The 14,707-nt window shown below is 50.2% G+C and overlaps 2 long non-coding RNA genes across 2 annotated transcripts; one reads left to right on the plus strand and one right to left on the minus strand.

Moving 5' to 3' along the window:
* The first annotated feature begins 883 nt into the window (after positions 1–883).
* LOC148221799 (uncharacterized) lies at positions 884–13,574 on the plus strand. Its single transcript, XR_015807323.1, has 2 exons — positions 884–1,726; positions 10,572–13,574. It is a non-coding gene; the product is annotated as an uncharacterized LOC148221799 (long non-coding RNA).
* On the minus strand, positions 5,700–9,555 carry LOC148221800 (uncharacterized). Its single transcript, XR_015807322.1, has 2 exons — positions 8,937–9,555; positions 5,700–5,942 (listed from the first exon to the last, which is right to left on the minus strand). It is a non-coding gene; the product is annotated as an uncharacterized LOC148221800 (long non-coding RNA).
* Positions 13,575–14,707: the final 1,133 nt, after the last annotated feature.

Genomic DNA, 14,707 nt, shown 5'->3' on the forward strand with positions numbered 1-14,707 from the left:
TGGAGCGGGAGGGATGGATAATTAGCACTGAAGAAGCAGGTGCTTACCAAAAAAATTAAACACATGCAAGGCTTCTAAGCAAGACCTCTACTAACTGGACATAGACTGCTTGTTTATTAAACACGGTTTATTTTCCCAGAGATTAAATTTGGTGACCTGAGATAAATAAATAAATCTCAGAGCCTATTTCCATTGTAGCAGCCGCCCTGTGCTGAGGTCTGTAAGTTTAACCAACTAGAGCTGCAGCAAACCCATCTCTGCTTCCCAGCTCGCAAAATGGATGTGGTGGAAGGATATAGTGAGGCACCAGCTAAACTGCAAGTGCAGGATGCCTGAGAGGGACGGGAGAGACGCCTGGATGTCACGGCATAGGTTAGAGCAGGTTGAGGGCAGCAAATCTATACGTGCTGTCGGCGTTTTCCTGGGTGGAAGTTTTAGCTTAAAGAAAAAAAAAATATACTCTCTCCATTTGTCACTTGGAAGTGAAACCCATTTCCTTCCAGGTCCTCGCTCCTGTGAATATGAGCTCGTGCAGCGTTAAGAAAAATCTAGCATTACACCCCAAAATATAAAATTCGTATCGTATATTTAAAGGGAGCCTCTTACTTTATATAACTCAGGACACATTGTCTCTTCTCGGAGAGAACGGGGGTGAAATCCTACACATTACTTTAAAAAAAAAAAAAAAAAGAAAGAAAGAAAACACGTTTTAAAATTACATCCATGTCAGCTCTAAAGAAAATTATCGCTGATGTCTTTTTGAGCTTGGAAATATAACTGTAGGATTCAGCTTTCCCCTCCCCCTCTGCCCCTCCACCCCCTCCCTTCCTAACAAAAAAAAAAAAAAAAAAAAAAAAAGAAAAAAAAAAAAGAAAAAGCAACAGAATATATAAAGCTCCTCTGATTAACAGTTTAGGTGCAGAACCCTATTTATAGGGTACACGTTCTCCTGTGCCGCCTCGATCCTCCAGCCCGGAGCGGTGCATTATTGATGCAGCTGCAAGTGCTCAAAGCTTAAACAATATTTTTTCCGAAAGCCCCAGCAGCCCGCCCGGGAGGAAGGTGGGGACGGGCTGGCGATGGAGTCCTGAATGTTACTCCTCCAGTTTCAAGGACATCTTGCTGATGAGGATTTGGTTAATGGAGGAGAACTTATGTCCTAGCGGTGACGTCATTGGGTCCCAATGTAATCCTCTTGTGCTGAACCCAATCAGCAGATGTGCTGAGAGCCGGGATGCGGAGAAGAAGCTCTAATCCCTTAGACTGGATGAGATCAGCTGAAACAGCCAGGACTAGACCCCAAACCCCTCTGCTAGGAAGATCAAGAGAAAAGGGATAAATTGAGAGAGACGCCTCATAACCCCTTTAAAGAGCTTCGGAGAAGAGAAGAGAAAGATGGGTGGTGCACCAAGTTCATCTTGCTTTTAAAGCCTAGCGGGAGCCTGGTTTTCACTCTGATGAGGTCCTTCAGCATTGTTCCAGGGCAGGAGGAGAAAAGAGGAAAAAAAAGAGAGAGAGAGAGAGAGAGAGAAAAGGGGGAGAAAAAAAAAAGAGAGAAAAGAAAAGTCTGAAATTCAAAGATAATGAGAGACTAGGCGCCTTTCTTATTCATCTCCAGCTTGCCTACACAAAAACAAGCGTCCTGAGCCACGGGAGGGCGTTTGCACTGGATCTGAGCGAGGAGCGGAGTTTGTGCCGCCGGAGCCGCCGGGCGCCGCGTCCACGAGTGGGTAAATCCGCTACGAGCGGGGCTCCGGCTCTGAGCGCGGGGTGCGGGCGACAGTGGCGGGGAGCGACCGGCTCTATCGCTGACTTGGAACAGCAGCAGGATTTTTTTCCTCCCCTTGTGCAAGCGACCTTAATGGGCTTGTGATTTTTTTTTTTTTCTTTAATCTTTTTTTTTTTTTTTTTCTTTTTAATTTTTGGGTTTTTTTGCTTTTGGACAAAAAAGAGGGGAGGAAGGGGAGGGGGTGAGAATTTTTCGGATGCGATATCTAGAGAGAGAAATCGTCCTAAATTCATAAGGCGACTCTAAGTCTGACGGCGATCAACGAAACCGGTGTAATTGCTTTACCCCCTTTTCAATCCCTCTCAATTTTTATTTTTTTTTATTTCTTTTTTGCATTGCTATTAATTTTTTTAAAATGAAGCGATTATTGTGCCAACCGCGGCGGAGCGGAGAGATGGGAAACGCATATTTAACCTCCGCCGGTTTCCCTTCAAGAGGAGAGAAATCGGCTCCTTTGCCTGGCCAGCAAAGACAAACACACGAGCGGGATTTTCATTTCGCGCTGGGGAGGGAGCGGGGGTCTCCCGCATCCCCCGCATCCTCCGCATCCCCCGCATCCCCCGCCGGCTGCCCGGGGCTCGGACGGCGGCGGCCCGGCGTGGAGGGGAGAGCCGCTCCCGCAGCCCCGGGACCGGGGGGGCTGTGCAGCATCTCCGGGCGCTTTGCCGCCGCTCCTGCCTACGTGCCGGGAAGCCCCGCACGGCTCCGGCAGGCGGAGGCTTGATGCGAGATGTCCTCGGCGCTATCGGCTCTGTTGTTATTACTATTATTATTATTATTATCATCATCATCACCACCACCAGCCACATTTTTCTCGCTGGTCGGGCCGGAGCTCGGGATGTGTCCGTCTGTCCGCCCCTCTGCCCCCGGGGCTGCTCCGCGCCCGGCGCTCCGCACCTGCCCGGGTGCGCTGCAGCGGTGCGGCTGCGAGGCGGGTCCGGGGGACGCTGCCGACTCCGGCAGGGCGAGGAGCGGGGGGAAAAGGGACGGCAGCGGCTCCCGGCCGCAAGGCAGCCCCTCCTCGCCGCCCTCCTCCGCTCCCCGCCGCCCCCGGCCCCGCCGCAGCCCCGCGGCCGCCCCGGCGGAGGGGGGCCCCGGGCGGCGGGGAGGGCGGCCGGCGGTCCCGGCGGGGTGGACCCTGCACTGACAGCCTCTCTCTCTCTTTCTCTCCCCCCCCCCGCTCTCTCCCGCAAGCCCCGCTCGCCGCCTGCCCTGCTCCGAGCGGGGACAGCCCGAGCCCCTCTCTGCGTGTTCACAGCGGACCTTGATTTAATGTCCATACAATTAAGGCACGCGGTGAATGCCAAGAGAGGAGCCTCACAGCTTCATTTTCATGGAAATTGGGGACATAAACCCTCTAATTACACTTAACAACAGCCACGGAGCGATCTATGGAGCATCCTCGGCCTTTTGACAAATAGGAGTAACAATGCGCCAGCGCCCGGCGGGGCAGCTGTCTCCTCGCATTAACGGGGGCACGGGGGGAGGCGGGGGGAGGCCCCGCTCCGGCCCCGCCGGGGCTTGCGGGGGCTCCCGGCGTACAAAGGGCAGGAGGAGCGGCAGGACAATGCGGGCAGAGCCGGGGGGGCCGCGGGCAGGGAGCGCTCCGAGGAGCGGGGCGTGGGCGGGGGGTGACCAGCGGCCCCTCGTTGCAGAGCGAGGGACCCCCCTCCCCTGCAAAGGGACACCCCCCTTCTTCTCAGCCTCCACAATGCCGTTCAGAAGCTCCCTGAAAAAGCATCCCTCTGGGGGATTTTAGGAAGGAGGGCGCTTTTTGCTTCATTTTTTTCAGTAGCTCTTTTTTGGTTTTATTTTTGCCGTTGCCCCTGCAATGCTCCTCCCTCGCGTGGGGGCTCGGCCATGTGGCTCCCGCCGCTCTGCGGAGCCGCAAGACAAGTCCAGGGTCCTGTCCTGCCCCTCTGAGCCCCTCTGCAACTCAACTATTCACAGAACTAAACGATGAGCCTTTTTTTTTTTCCAAAAGCAGGGCTGGCAAGGTGAGGGGCTGCAGTACTGCAGCCTCCCCAGTGCCACCTCCGGCCCTGTCACCGCAGCCTGCAGGGTGGCACACATCCCCTTTCGCAGTCTCCAGCGAGACTGCAGTAGCCCACACCGGTTCTCAGGTTAGGCTTTAGACCTCAATAAATCTCTGTTGTAAGACTCGTGTATTCAACTTCCTAAAGACATAGAGATCCCTAAGTTTGAGCTTCCTGAGGACTGTGCTTAGGAAAGGGAGGATTTGATTATTTGGCAGCAAAAAGCCATAGAGCTGGATTGACGGCATACACCCAACTCTTTGTGCCCCCTCCCTGCTTCATCTCTGCTCCACTTTTGTCAGCATTGCGTCTGTCCAAGGAACCCAGGCCATGGCTCCATCCTCCATCCCTGCAGTGCTTGTGTGGGACACACGACCTTGTCTGCAGTGGAAATGCCAGTGGCAGAGCACTCGCCTTGCTTAGGAGGGAGGGAAGGAAAACCTTCCTTCTGTGGGATTACTTGACTTCAAGTTGGCCTGTGAAAAGCAGGGACTTTCAGGTAGGTCTCCTGGGGGAAGCAGGGCAAGGGAAGAAGCAGAGGACACGGGCTGTGGAGGACAGGAGAGTGGTGTTGAGGCTGTTCTGCTGCAGAGGCATTGCACAACGGAGCAGTTGTGGATGGGTCATGTCTCCAAACCTGTCAGGAGACAGCAATGAGGAAGCACCTGATGCCCATAGGTCTCCATCGAGCAGTGCAGCCACCCATCCCTCTCCTGGACCTGATCCTGAGCATTGCTCCAGCGAGGCCAGGTACCCTGTAACTGCAGCAGCTCATGGGGCAAGGGGCTGTGAGGTGCAGGATGGCCCAGCTTCATCAGGAGAGGTCTAGGGGCACAGAGATCCTTAAAAGAGGCTGGATTTTACCCTCCTCTCTTTCCCAACAGATCAGCACAGGTATTGGAGACCTGCTTGCTCTCACATCCATCATGTACTGCAATGTCACAGGACACATTTTGACCTCATTTGCCCCCACCCTAAGCCAGGCTGTGCGGTGACTGGATTCACTGCTGTGGGAGGGAAACACCCCTGAGCTCTCCCATGCGACCCTGGGGGGCAGAGCTGCAGCCACAGGGCAGCTCTGCTCTTGAACAAGTTCTTGGCGCTTTGCAAAGCTGGTAGGGAGGAATAAGAACCCAAGTGCAGGGAGACAAATTCTGATAAACCTGAAGTTGACATTGAGAGAAGGGAGCGAGCCACTCCAAGGTAATCTGCAGTGCAGCAGGAAAGCTGCTGGCTTCCTCCAGGGCCACCAAGAGGCCAAGGACAGCTCTGAAGGAATGCAGGTAACTGGTGAGGGCTGTGTGGAGCCCAGTGGATCAGACTGGGCCTGGCCCCCAGATTGGGATTGAGAATCAAGATCATTGTGTCAAGATGGTGCAAATCAGATGCTTATCCTGGACCAGATCTCTCTCCAGGTTTGCCAGGGAGGGAGTTGCACAGATTCCTCAGCAAACAGAACTGCCTCAATTCCCAAATGTTCTCCCTCAGGCTTCCTGTGTGCTCCTTTCTTAGACAAGAGGGGAATTATTAAATGTGATCACTTAGCTGTAACCTCTTCTTTCACACAACACCCGCTCCTATGCTGCCCACACCTATTGCTCCAGAGTGCCTGTAGCCATCCCCATCCCTGCTCTGTGCAGAGGCTGCAGCACGGCCTGGGGGAGCACACAAACCCCACCAAGCTCTGGGGCCAGCACGCTGCAAGGAGCCCTGGCTGTGTCACCGATGTGACACCCAGAGAGGCAGCAGGAGCCACGTCGGAGCAGAGGGAATGCTGGCAGTGCAGCTGGCTGTGGTTTCGTGTTGCACCTTCAATGCTCCTACACTGACCCCTCTCTAGGTAAGTCAAGGCTCAGTCACCTGGGAGCAGAGAGTTGCTGCACAGAGTTATTGCACATTTATTGTTCTGTGTGCCCACAAACTGCTCTGCCCGGCCTTCTCCATCGCCTTTGCTGCTCAGTGTGGATTCACAGGTCCCTCGAGGATACGGTGCCACTTTAGTGCCAGCTCCTCAGCCGTGGCTGCTGATGATCCTGCAGTGATTCCTGGCTCAGCTCTGCTGTGGTTCAGCTGGAGGCACCTCCTCCAGGAAGTCACACATCCCACAGGCTGCTCAGCTGAAAAAAAGCCCCCAGAGCAACACCGTTAGTCACACAGCAAGGACAGCACTGCCACCGTCACCTCCAGCCACAGGCACCACCTCCTTGACATTCAGAAGGAGGACTTGTCCAAGATCAGACACACTCCTGTGCCAGTAACAGCTTTAGTCCAGTTCGCTGGTGTTAAAGCCTTGGACCTGCAACAATGGGTCTGGATCAGGCCATTCTATGACTGAGTCACCACAGAGGAGAAATCGTCATCTTATTTCCCCTGTACAGTCCCCACACTCAAGAGTGACACAGTTTCCTCCCCACAGGGAAAAACACGGCTGGAGCCAAGTTGGGGTGAGAAGGAAGCATTACCTTCCACCCTCTAAGCACCTCTTCCTTGTAGATGTACACAAAGCACAACTCTCCACATCCACATCACAACTGCTCAGGGAATGGCTTTGCACATGACAGGCTCATCCTGTACAAGTCCTGACATCAGACACTAAGGATAGGTTAAAAAATAAGTGTCTTTTCTCCCAAATCACCACAGGGCAGATGGAGCTGCCTCCTCAGCCCACTGTGTGTGCCGGGGGGGCCTTGGATTTGAGCTACATTAAGAAATACAGGCACCACTTGCAAATAGGATAAGGAGAAACCCACCTGGGCAGAGGTCTGACTTTTGATGGCATGAGGGTAAACCTAAGAAAGAAAGAGGGCAAGAGTGAAGTGCATAAAAGGCTGCTGCAAGGAGGGGGAAACAGAAAATTTCCACGGCTGTGTAGGAACAGGCCCAACCTGCAGCAAGAATGATTCAGGTAGTAGGAAAAGAACCTTCTGGTGGAAAGGATAGAGAAGCACTGGAACAGCCTGAGGAGGAGAAATTCCTGCCCAGGGAAGATACTGAGGAAGCACCTAACAGGAGTCCCAAGGTGACACTGATCCCTCCAGCCTTAAAGTGCCACAAGCAGAAGGTGCCCCCACACATCTATTTCTCCTGAAAATACAGCAGAGCCCACAAACATTTTCATGTCTTTTCCTAAACCCAGAGGGTTCATCTGTGTCTCCACAGAGGCCATAAAGGTGCCACTGCTCAAGTGACAACAAAAGAGTGCAGTGCCTTGTTGTCCTCACACAAAAACAAAGTTGAGACATCACAACAGAAGTGGTCAAATTCAAACATCTTTTTTTTCTAAAAAGATAGAAATGGGATGTATCTTCATCAGTCCTACAGAAATAATCCTATTTGGGATTACTTCCTCACATGGTTTGTCCCAAGCCAGCTCAAAACCAATTGAGAGCATTACCAAGGTATAATACCCTCAGGTGACATCCCACAGGGATTGCCATTTTCTGTCACCTCCTAATAGCTCCCTTCCATTTGACTGCACACCTTCCTGGGTACATTTGCAGAAACAGAGGAAAACATCGATAATCTGATGTGTGCAGGATTATATATAAATTATACAAGTGCATCTGAAAATACATATTTATTATATATATATATATATATATATATATATATATATATATATATAATGCAGCTGTCTCTCTGTCCAGAGGACTTACAAAGTCAGACAGGGAAGGATTCAAAGCTCTCACTCAAGGACCTTGAACCATGCCCTACCCTCATGGGAAGGGACAGGTGATTTCTTTAGGATTTCTTTAGGCTGTCAGGACAATTCACCTCACCGGCAGCACAACTTTCCCAGCTTGGGCTGCCCGAGTTTTGGCAGCAGAAAGTGAGGGACCCTCAGCACAGCATCCTCCCCTCCCTGCAGAGCCTGCCTGTATTTTACAGCAGCGTTCCTGTGTTATTTGTGGAGCTTCTCTCGGTCGGGGAGAGCGCAGGGATCGCTTTCACAACCTCCTAAGTATCCGCACCGTCAGCTGCCGCCCTGCCTGAGCAGGCAGCACCTCTTTAAACTTTCATCACCTTTAGCACAAAGGGAGCAGCAGGCAGAGCAGTTCCTGCAGAGCAGAGAAGACAAAAGGCGCACAGAGGCAGCGTGCCCCCTGCCAAGGGCCAGGTGCCCGCAGGATGGCACCGCTGTCGCCTCTCCTCGGGGACAGCAGGGACACCGTGCCCGGCCCTCCCGAGCGGCGTTTGTGACACCGAACCGCCGATGAATGATTCAGTATCCTGCACCCACACACGCCCGGAGCCACGAATTTGGTTTCAAGGCTGTGGCTTGAGTTAAATTTCATTGTGAATGGAGGAGGCAGCTCTGCCTCCTCCTGCCCGTCCAGCCCCGCTTCCTGCGAGGCCGGAGCCGACCGTCTGCTCTGGCATTTACGGAGACAGCACAAAGGCATCTTCTACTCTATTAAAGGGATCTTCTTCTGCGTTCTTTCACCCTCAGCATTTCAACCCACCGGTCCCGCGTGGCTTTGGCGCTCGGCTCATCCCGGGAGCCGCTCTGGCTGGGAGCCCAGCCCGGTACCCCCGTGCCTGCCGGGGCTGCTGGACCCCCCGCAGGCTGGGGAAGGGACAGGGAGCCCTGCTGGGGCTGGGAGCCGTGGCTGCTGCTGGGCACACGGTGGCACTCGCTCTCCATCCCAGCACAGGCTGCGGGGAGCGGCGGCCGGCGCAGGATGCAAAGCACGCCTTGGATTGCTCTGTCAGAAAATGAGTGTTCTGCTCCTTCCCTGCATCCCCTGGCCCCTCTCGGGATCTTCCAGGCACGGCCGAGCTGCTCCTGCCCCGGTGCTTTCTCTCACACGCAGCAGTTCTGGATGCCAGGGTTGCCACTTGCACGGGATGCTGGCCAAGGGCTCGTGTCTCAAACGACAAGGCTGGGAGCATGCAAGGAGCAGAGCCTTTCCTGCTGCTCTGCAAATGAGCACTGTGATAAACCAGACCCTCTGAAGGCATAAGGATGGGAGAAGGTTACAGTCTTCACCTAAAACCCACAGCTCTCCCTCCTTTCCCTCATTTCCACAGGCCTCTCAGCTGAGATCTACATGAACATGCTCCTTCTCCATCCCCAGAGGCAACACAAGCCTCCTCTTCCCCAGCCTTACCCCTCACAAGTTAACAGCCTCCAGGGAGAATGGATGCTCCTCAGCACTTCACTGCACAGTGGTAACATCCAGCCTTCCCCCACCTCATTCCATAAAATCCTCTGTCCCTTCCCATATGGAAATGCCAGCTGATTCAGAGAGGTTCGTGTTTTGTGCAAAGCAGTGATCAAAGGCTTGCTTGCAGCTGCTGAGCTTGATTTGAGCTATTGCACAACACAAGAAGCTGCCTCCTAGCCCACCTTACCCTCAACAGCATCTCCAAACGAGGAGTGGTATTGAAATGAGACTTACAGAAATCACCTAATATGATGTGTCAAATCTCTTGCATTCAGATGGGGGGAAAAAAAAGGCAGAAGCAAGGGAGAGGAGGAGGCGGTATATGCACATGAGAGAATTTGTCAGGAACTTGTACATCAGCTCATAGAGAGAGGACTTTTATCCCATGCTTGGAAATGAGAAATTTCCATTTTAGAGGGGTTACTTGTAGGGTGGCACCCTCATAAAAGACATCCCACAGGGTCCTGCAGCAGGAGAGGCTGTGCAGTGCCCATGCCAAGGCACAAGGATGCAGATCCAGAGGCAGCCAAATTGTAGGCTTGGAGCAAAAGGCACAAGGAGCTGATACCCGAGTGTCTGCAAATAAATTAAAGCAGGGAGGTGGAACTGGGAGGGAGCAAAGCAGCACTGCAAACTGGCCAGTGAAAGCAGGACAACATGGGGGCTCTTTTCCTGGGCTGCCTGGCATTTTCTGCTCTAAACTCTCCTGGAACAAACCCTTCCCACCCAAGGCTCCCCCTTTTCCCAGTGCAAGTGGCAGCCAGCAAAGCCAGACTGTCAAATACTGATGCAAAGCCTTACCACTGGAAAGCTGTCATTCACTCAGGTGCAGGCCCTAGAGACAGAAAAGCTTTTGGCATCGTTACAGGAAAAGATCTGGAAGTGCTGTAGGAAGTTACATCCCAATTAGCTTCACGTAAAGGTGGGGTAAGCATTACAAAGCATTTAAAAGATCAAATGCAAAAGCACAGCTTGAGTAATAGGGACCAAGGTGATTTCAGCAAGGAACAGTTGTGGTTAATCTGGAGGAATTCTTTGAGGCTGGAACTGCTGCAGCAGCCAAAGGGGAGGGAACAGCACAGCACAATTAGGTTTGCAGCATGCAGTGGACAGGGCTTTGCAAAAGAAGCTAATGACTGAGATGTGGAGTCCCAGAATAAGTGGATGTGCTGTGGCTTAATGCTCTGGAAATTGCCCAGAAACAAAGATGCAAGCAGGAAGGTATTAATGGAAGCCTTCTGTGTCAGAAGGGAATGATTCCAGGGATGCAGCAGTGCAGCCAGCTTGTCTGGAGCAGAACAAAAGGCAGTGAGGGAGCACAGAGCTTCCTAGGGCAAGGGGCTGCATTTCAGTCCTGAACATCATACTCCATGACCTCCCATACCCCAAATAAAAAATTCACTTTTTTTTTTTTTTAAATTAACAGAGCTGCTGGAATTTCGCTTTTTAATATTTTTTTCCATATTTTTTCCTGCTCTATCAGTCTTTGGTTTTTTTGGATTTGGGTTTGTTTTTTGTTTGGTTGGGTTTTTTTGTTTGCTTATATTTTTGGATTTATTTTTTTTTTTTTTAAATCAGGAACTACTTTCAGAACAAACTGTGCCAGCAGCACCCATAGGCCCCATCAACGTGGGGATGGAACAGTTGCATGGCTGTGATCACATCCTATACTTGGAAGGCCAAGCATGAGCTATGCCAGATGGTGCCAACTGGGAGTTACATTCCCCATATCCTTCCCTGCATTCTGCAAATCTGCAGAGAAATGGGAATGGCAGGTGAGGAGCAGAAAAGCCTCATTTTGTACCCTTTAGCTTTGGTAAGAGCTTTGCAATGCAAAAATCTGACACACATGAAAACACAAATTCCAAGCAAGTGGCACCTAAGAAGCATCTTAACTCCCAGGACTCAGCAACCTGGGAGCAGGGACTTAAGAGAATACTCCAGCATTGACTGGAGCTGAGTTTTTAGCTCCAGTCCTTGAATTCACTGCTTGGTTGTAATTCTCACAAGCCAGGTTGACTCTCATCTCGAGCTACATCCCTGCAAAGACCCCAGTCTGAGGGGTTCTCACCTTGTGGGAGTCACATCTGGAAGTCAGAGCTAAGCATGGAATAAGCTCAGGAAAAAACAAACCAAAGAGTAAAATATTCTTGGCTCCCGAAGCACTCAGCCCACAGGGAACAGAAACCCAGCCTGACCTGAGAGCAGCAGAGCACCCACAGGTTAAGGAATGTGTTTGCCAGAGGAGGATGCAAAGCACTGAGGGGTCAGCACGCTCATACAATTGACCACACACCAGTTTATTTCCACTTCTCCACTCAACAGAACTCTGGGAACAATTTACCAACTACATCACAGGAGCCCAGTGATCCACAGACACCTATACATTTAAACTAATTCAAAGGCATCCTAAATATTCAGCTGGGCCTATGGAAAGAGCCAGCGCCCTGCCCAGCTCTCCTAGGCTCATCTAACTGAGCTCTGCTGAGGCCTCTGAAATGGCAACGCTGTTAACTACAGCAGCAGCACCTAATTAGCACCATGGAGATGATCAGGATCTCTGCAGTTGGCTTCTTGGCATGAAGTTTGCTATTACATTTCCTCCAGCTTTGCTAATTCTGATCCTTTACCCTCCACTACCTGTGCTAACTGTGCAGCCTGGGGTGTAGATACAATCACTGAAATAAGGTATTTTGGGTTTTATAGTTAGAGTTCAATTAAAAATCAAAATATGGGCAGGATGGTAATAGGGAGGGGAGCAGCCCTCTGTGACAGAGAGCCTGTGCTGTAAGCCAGTGTTGCCACTAGAGAAAAGGTAACACGGAATCAAATCCTTGTCTTACCAGCACTTTTACACTGTAAAAGAATTGTAGAGCTCCCCAAACCCATTGCTTTTTTATTTATTGGCAAGTTCTTTCAGGAAGGAGAACCCACCCTTGCAGAATCCCTTTGTTGGGCTGGAACCACCCAGCGTGGGATGTGCTTTTACAGCATGGGCAGCTGGGCAGGCATCACACCAGACCAACTGTCTGACAAAAGCTGTGAAAAAGGGGGTGCTTTCCCTGGTTTGCATCTCTGAGAACAGTCTCTGATGTATGCTGAGCCTTCCAGACCTCCTCCCTCCTCTGCTATTTCATTTCATTGTTAATCATCCCACTTTCCTCTTTGTTAGCATCATTAATACCTTTAATGCATTCTTATAAAAAGCACAATGAGATTGCCAGCTAGTGGAAATCAGCAGCATCTGGGGCTGTGCCAATTCCCTTCAGCTCAGACACAGTGATAGTTACCACCTTCCCATTTGTGTGAAGAAAAAGCCATCACTATTTGTCCGTGCACGTCTCCTCTTGGAAGCAAATGCATGTATGTGTGTACATAAATGCAATATACACACTGATATACATAAAGCTATCATTTAGCAGAAAAATCACAGTGTTTATTCCAGAGTGTGATTTATTTGAGAAACTAATGGCTTACATGCAGAATGTTCTTATTCTACTGAGGATGAAAAGTGCCTTGGAGAATGAAGTCTGAGAAAGCTGCACAAGTAACTGCATTGGAAAGGATGACATTAGATCACAAAGAAAATCCATTTTAACTGTCCAGGACTCTGAGCCTGTGTTTGTACATTTCCTGTGGGCAGAGGTGTCAGAGTGGTACTGCCTATAAACTTCCTTTTCTCTGTGCTCTGATGGCTCCTGTAACTAATCTTTCCAACAGACTGAACGCTTGCTGCAGTCACCAGGCTCGAGATGCTTTGTGCCTCTGGACAAACCTCACCAGACTGACTAATGGCACAGCTGGGATCCTGGGCATAATTCAAACACCACCTTTAGTGCTCCATGAGCCACAACTGAGGGATGCTGCAGCAGCCACAAGCCTCCCAGGAAAGCCCATGTGGGCTCCTCACTGCAGGTGTGCTGGGGAGGCTGATGACAGCACACGCTGTGCACCACTTGTTTTCCCTCCCCTCCTCCTGCCTTTCCATTTGTCTTTAACATAACCACACCCTCACACTTTAAAAAGCAACAAAAATTGCCTGCAGAAGGGTTGTTTTCACATTTGCCACCTTCCCCCTTCCCTCTGCTCAGGTTTTCTCTTCCCTGGTCCCCTCTGTGCCTCCCTGCAGAAGCGAGCAGAGCTCTCTCATGCTCCACGTGTAGCACAGGCTTCTCACTGCTAATGACCTCCATGCTCTGAGTATTTCTGAGCAAAAACCTGCATCTGTTCATTGATTGAAAAAAAAAAAAAGCTTCACAAACGCTTGGTATATTTTTACTCACCCCCTTCATCACCTCAGTGGGCCACTGACCTTGTGGAGCATCAGCCCATCGGGAGGGGGTGAGAGGGAAAGGGGCTGTCGGTTCTCTGGAGTCCCAACACAGCTCACAGTCCCCAGAGCAGGTGACAATTTTTAATGTTTCTGAAGATGGTTGTGCCTCACAACCCACTCTGATTTCACCAGGAGGCTTTTGGAATTCAACAAGAGCAACTTCTGTACAATTTGTGATCTGCAGGTTCACATCCTTGCTTGTGTTTATTATTTAAAATAAACTCTAATGGATAAATACTTTTTAAAAATCTGTCTAAAGATCACTCTATCTGCTGGTCTTTTATTAATACCCTCCTTTTCATCTTCTACTATCATGTTCTTTGAAATAACTGAATTAGCAACTTGCAGTGTTTTCCCATCCTCAGCAAGGTCAGTAAGTTCAGGAAAAATCTGAAATTATACCTGGCTCATAAAATTACTCCTCTTCCCCACCTACTATTTTACTCACAACGGGGAGATTACATTTCCCACGAGGGCTCATTAGTGCTGCTCTTTCCTCAGCATCAGGAAATCTTTCAGAGTTGTCTTTACTCCCAGTTGATAAAAATTGCTCTTTATTTCTTCTCCCAGCTCACTGACCACGACTCCCTTGTTCTGAAGTGGCATTTTTGGAAAGACAAAGATTTTAGACCAAAAAACCCCACCATGCTTCTAACCTCGATGCTGCTGTCGAGTTCTGCAAATCAAGCATTCAGCCAGGGCACACTGAAAGATTGTTTTTTAAGAGACTAACAGGTTAAAAACTAGGAATTCTTGTTCCTTGTCAGAGCAAACAAGGAATTACTGCAGTTACAATGTTTTAGTTGCAATTTCTCTTTTACAGAGGTCAAATATATAAAACTGGAGAACACAAAGCAATGTCTCTTGCTTTCATTTTTGAAATGCTGCACACCAGCGATACAACATGCAGCTACACCTCCATAATTGGTTCTTTTGTTCCAAATTTCTGGTAATTGATCTAGCATTAGTAAAAAAAGCATGGATCCCTGAACACTGTGAAATAGGCTAGCTCAGGAAAGCAGGTACTACATATGAAAACCAGGGCATAACAACACTGAATTTGGTGTGATTGAGTGTCTGACCATCCAACTGCTGCCAACAGCTCAATTTCAGTACACCACAATTGAGTATTTTGATTCAAAGGGAGATCTCAAAGTGACACAGCATGAGGACTGAAAAGGATAAAATATGAGAAAAATCTCAACAATTTGCCGGTGGCTTAAGAAATAAAACCTTCTTTGATACCTCAGAATCGAATACTGTCCCAGAAATGGGGTCCTAACCAGAACTGCTCCCTCCTGACACCTCATGCTCAGCCTTTCTGGCTCCAACCCCTGCTCTCTGCTCTACCTTACAGCACCTGTGGGAAAGTACAAAATAT

Source organism: Sturnus vulgaris, chromosome 17, assembly GCF_052056855.1.
Source record: "Sturnus vulgaris isolate bStuVul1 chromosome 17, bStuVul1.hap1, whole genome shotgun sequence".
Taxonomy (NCBI): Eukaryota; Metazoa; Chordata; class Aves; order Passeriformes; family Sturnidae; genus Sturnus; species Sturnus vulgaris.